The 5,278-nt window shown below is 48.7% G+C and overlaps 1 long non-coding RNA gene across 2 annotated transcripts; it reads right to left on the bottom strand.

Moving 5' to 3' along the window:
* Positions 1-212: 212 nt before the first annotated feature.
* LOC127184041 (uncharacterized) lies at positions 213-4,971 on the bottom strand. Of its 2 annotated transcripts, none has more exons than XR_007830095.1 (3): positions 4,728-4,969; positions 4,469-4,548; positions 213-791 (listed from the first exon to the last, which is right to left on the bottom strand). It is a non-coding gene; the product is annotated as an uncharacterized LOC127184041 (long non-coding RNA). The 2 variants fall into 2 exon arrangements; XR_007830096.1 differs by lacking the exon at positions 213-791 and adding an exon at positions 2,764-2,953 and having other exon boundaries at positions 4,728-4,971.
* Between the last annotated feature and the right edge of the window lie 307 nt (positions 4,972-5,278).

The raw sequence follows: 5,278 nt of genomic DNA, 5'->3' as shown, positions 1-5,278 counted from the left end.
GATATTCCCCTCCCTTCCTGCACTCCCCCCTTCCTTCCCAACACCGCCATCCCTTCATCCTTCTCATTCCTTACAACCATCTCTTCAATTTTCTTCCTTGCCACCTCCATCCTTCCTTCGCTTCCTGCTACCTCCAGCCCCCTTTCGTTAATTATAACTTTCTTCGCTCCTCCCCCTCTTCTGTGACCTGCTACAGACTACGGCACCCCCTTCCCTAGACTTTCATAGAAAAAGGGGCCAGTTAACTTTGGTACCAACACCAAGGAATCCTGTTTTTGAAGAAGGAGGGGCAGGTGAGCTGAGGGTCCACCTGCGCTTGAGCGGTTCCTGGCTGGTGCCCGACCCGCGTGAAGCTTCTCAGATAGGGTTTGGCTACTGCCAAGGTTCATCTGGTTGACGCCTGGGGGTGTTTATCCTCTGGGAAGAGTTTCTAGGGCCTCGCAGTGTCCTGCGGACCTCCTGACATCCGCAAGGCTTCTCCGTGATCGTTTTGTATTTTACTTTATTTTATTAATTGAATGGGGAAAATAAAAATGAATCTCAGAGGCTATAACCACTAAAGTACCCTGTTGAGCCTTAGCTCTATTTCAGGACGTAAGTTGAAACCGATCTCCGGATAGTTAGACCAAACCCAAACTTCCTGCTATCGAGAAAAATCTCTTTTGAAGTCCACAATGAAGTTCGTGTTTCAGAGGAGCATGCCCCTCCTCCCACACACAAGAACTGGATCCACGGCCTCATCACCACAGGGTCCACAAGCAATGAGTATCTCAGAAAGGAAACACAACAGACTACAAAAGAAAAAAAATCACTTGATTCTAGAAAAAAAATCAATATCGAAATTAGATTTATTGTCTGCTTATGCGATTAAAAATGACAAAGTGTTGGCTTTTATTTTCATAAAAAGACAGAAGGCTGAACAAAATAATTTACTATTGAGTTCTTTTTGTTTCATTTGCCTGGCAAAGCGGGAGTGGGTGGGGGGGGGGAGGAAGAGGCCCCCTGACTGTGACACTGTGAGAGGTAAGGACGACACCTAACTCAGGACGTGATTGCTGCTACGCACGCACGCCAGGGGAAGAAATTTCCCAGTCTCCAGTCGGAAGCAACCGAGTTGAGAAGTTCTCAGCTATGCCGTGCTCCAAAGAAATGTTCAGTGACTCCAACATGACCTCAAACCCAGGTCTCAAGTCTTGTTTCCCCAAGGTGACTTTCAGTTCAGGGTGATCTACTTTGCCTTTTCTGGACTCCACAGCCCCAGAACTCAGCCAGTCACCCATATAGGAAGAACTGCTTGAAGTCAGCCGTCCCCACCCCCAATGTGTGCTTTTTATTTGCCTTTCAGAGCTTGTGCTGGAATCAGCAAAATGTTTGTTTGTTTGTTTCCACACCAGCAGAGGCTAGATTTTTTTTTTTAAACGTGGCCATGAGTATACTTGAGAAATATACTACATTGGACATACTGTGATTATACCAACAGCCAGGATTTGTTTGCTTTAAAACCACACTAAAAAGAAGAACAAAAGAGCCCAGAATGCATCTCTCTCCACACTTCCATAATTATAAAGTTAAGTGTCCGAATCCACCGCAGTTTCTCCACTTCTCCCAATGCTCCACTCCGTGTATGTTCTTTGCAGTGCCTACGTCTACGTTTTCACTGCCTGGAACAATGTGGCTCCCTGACCGTGGCTTCACACACGTTTACCAGTGTCATTAGGAAACAAAAACTGCCCAGCCAGGTCCCTTAGCGCCCTTAAATGCACCTTCACTTTTGGAGCCAGGTGGCAGATGCTGGAATTCATTTAGAAAATCTTTAATTGCTTCTTTTTGTTGTTCTTGTTGCTCTCCTGGAAACCAGCCTAGAGGGGCTGGCTCCTAGTACTTGCAGAAACGAACCCCCTTCCAGCCATCTCTTCCACGGGCTCTCCAGGTGCCAGGGCTGAAGAAGGCCCCCCAATTGCTTGTTCCTTGGAGATATTGCAGAATCTGTGGTCTGATCCAGCTGGGCTTGTTTTCTTTTTGAGTCGAGGTGACAAGGTGACTTTCACCCAGACGGAGGCAGTGTGGAGGTGAGGTGTAGGTGCCCTACCAGGCCAGGAAGGAGATAGGCTGGCAGCCTTTGGCAGGGCGAGGCTTTGGGTCTCCTGCTTGGGTGCAGCATCAGCTCCTTGTAACTGGAAGGCAAACTCCTCAACCTGAGGAACTCACTTGGCCTTTCCCAGTGTCCTCCAGGGCCCTTCTCTCCAGCCTTATTTTGGGACCAACCTTTCTCCAGCAACCTGGAGCTGTGAGTTCCAGGGTCAAAGATCAGGTATTTTCTGGATACAGGCTGTTTCTTCACCCAGTTGAACACTGTAGCTGTGGCTCTTGCCATGGAGACTGGGTGCCAACTGCCGTTCTTGGTTCTCAGAGTGCTCACTGCACTGTGGCCACTGTAATGCTGTAGAGTCTCGAAAGACTTAGAGGAGGTTGAAATTTAAGAAATGCTATTTGTGGAGCAGGAGAAAAAATTCAGAATCTTTTGCTGAGGAGGTGTGGTTTAAGTTTAATGGTTCTTCAAACAGTCCCACTTTTGGGGTAGTTTTGACCCAAAGCCTTGAGGACCAATCTTCCTTTGTCTCATTTTCTTCCTCTTCCTGGCCAGAGCAGGAAAGAACTTGCCAAACAAATATCCAACCTTCCAAGGAAGAAAATCTATTCCAAAGGGATTGACCTTTTTTTCCTGAATTGGGGCAAAGCAGGCTGAGTAAAAAACAGGTTTCTATGCATGCCTATGTGGCTTCACGTCACCAACCCATTTCCATCAATTCCTGCTGCTCAGGGCTGGATTTTCTTGTTTCCAACCTAAGCTCTGAGCCTAGAGCAGCCAGTAGTTAGAATTCTCTCTCCGACGAAAGCCATGGTCAATAGAATTCTGGGTATCAAATGAGCAATAATTTGCTGTGGCTACATGCTGGATAATGAAAGATGTTAGTGGGATCAATAAAAAAAAATGAAAACACTTTTACTTACATCTTGAATTACAGTTTTAGGAGAGGGAGAAAAGCAACCAGCCCAATGCTACTCCAGGGTCTAAGTCCATCCCCGGAGCCGAGAGTCTTCCACACCGTTTGGCCAGCCCTTCCTGACCCCTGGGGCTTCTATTTTCTGCCGCGCTGACAGGAGAGAAGACTATTTGCATTAAATTAACTCCACAGGAACCAGTAATAACTTAACTGCCTGGGCTTTCTTCTCCCCTAAAGGCAGAGATAAAATTAAAATAGTTTCCCGCCAGAACCAAAGGCTCCCTAATTGGTTGTAGCTTACTGAAAATGTATGAAAGTGTCTCAAAGTGAATCTCTCTTTTGACAGCCTCCAAGTGCACACTTGACCAAGATGGCTCGGGGCAGGCCCATCGTCTTCGGTTACACATTTAAGGGCAAGGCAACGTATTTAATTCTTCTGGTTTCGTTTTATTTTGTGTTGTGAGTTAAGTCTAGAAATCTCAGTGTTTAAACCTCATTCTCCCACAAATATTAATTGCTCATATCCTTTTCGTAGTTTCATTTGCTTTGTTCAATTTATGTTGGATTTATTTGTCCCAACCTGTCTCCTTTTTCTCCGTTCATTCTCAAATACACTTTAACTGTTTTAGTTGCTAAAGGATCTGTTATGGAAAGAACAGATAACAAGTCTACGCTTTTCAACGATACTAAAACAAAAAACCCAACAAAAAATACTCCGTGAGTTCTGCGTAAAGCAGACACCGCAAAGCTCCCTGCCTGCTCTCAGCACTGAAGTAATATGGGAAAAATATTTGAAAGTGTGTTTGGCTATGTCTGCAGGTATAAATAACCTACCCCCGCTCAGCACTCAAAAGGCAAACAACACAAATTTAGCCACCGCTTACGAAAACGAGATGGTTATACCACAACATTTTAGAATCTCAAGGTGAGTGGCTGGTATTGTCTTTAGAAGGGTTGGGTGAGATTCCTAGGGACAACTGAGTAACCTGGGCGATATAGAAATGTCCACCAAACACGGGGAAGAACAGACAGATTCCAGTAGGGAGGTTGCGCGAAGGAGTGGATCCCGCCCGTTCCGTTTGTATTAAACGCACAAAGCAGGTGCGCGGGGCCTCGGCGCGCTGCTCCAGAGGAGAACCGCGCGCAAAGCTCAGCCGCGCGCTCGCGTGCCCGCCACCCGCGTTTACACCCCGCTCCGAGGCCAGCTCTCCGCTCTCATTTGCTGCTTTTAAACTCTCGGGGAGGACCTGTTACCCACGGTGGCTGGCAGGCAGGCCGGGAGGGGGGCTCCCCCTTTCCGCTTCCCGGGCGTGACGCGGGCTCTGCCCTCCGCCCCTGGCTCCCACGCTATATGCGTGGCCACGAGCTCAGCAGAGGACCCCCGAGGCACACCTTGAAGCACCTGGCCGCGCTGACTTCCCCTTCTCGGTCCAAGCCCGCATGGACCTGAGAGGCTGGCTTACCGCGAAGGGCGAGTCGGTGCTCATTAGTAGATTTCACGGCAGCTTGCTTCTGACACGCGACAAGGTTTCAGCTTTGCCTCCTAGGAACGAGGGAAACCCGAGTCAATTTGCATAATTTCAAATGAGGCATAATTTCGAATGAGAAACCAGGAGCCAAAGAGCTCAATTTTAAGTCCCCAATCCCACCCCTCTCCTATAAATCACCCCTAGTCCTCCTGGTGCACAACCGGAAAAAGTAACCAGAGCGCGTCGCAGGTACCTTTCTTTGCGTTCATTTTAAAGACCAGGACGTAGCGGCCGCCACTTTCTCCAAAGCCCGGGCTCGGGCGGATCTCAGGCATGAAGATTCCTGCAAGGTCGCGAGGCTTAGCGAAGCGGGCCAGGAAGCCCACAGGCTCCCCACTCAGCACACACGCTCCGAGTCCCTTTCAGAACCCCAAATCCCCTGCACTCCCTCGGCTCCAGCTTTGAGTCCGGGTAAAGATCAATTCCCTCCCTCGCGCGTTGGCTCGCTGGCACACACAGGTTTGTAGCCGTAAATAAACAGCTAATTCAGGAATGGGGAAAGCCAGGGAGAAGCCGGGAGAAAAGAGGTGACCCAGAACCCCAGCGCCGCTCTCGGCTCGCCTCGTGCGAGAGAGGGTCCTTTTGCTCAGGCCAGCGGCGCATTTGGGGACGCAACTTGCATTTGAATAGCTGCCTGCGCTTGTTATGGACCCGAGAAAGCTCTGAAAGGGAATCACTATGCAAATTGTCCCAGTTACAATCGAAAGGTTCGATCTCCTGGAGCCGCCTGACGGAAGTTGATGT

This window comes from Acomys russatus, chromosome 32, assembly GCF_903995435.1.
Source record: "Acomys russatus chromosome 32, mAcoRus1.1, whole genome shotgun sequence".
Lineage (NCBI taxonomy): Eukaryota > Metazoa > Chordata > Mammalia > Rodentia > Muridae > Acomys > Acomys russatus.
This window is presented reverse-complemented; position numbering and strand designations above follow the sequence as displayed.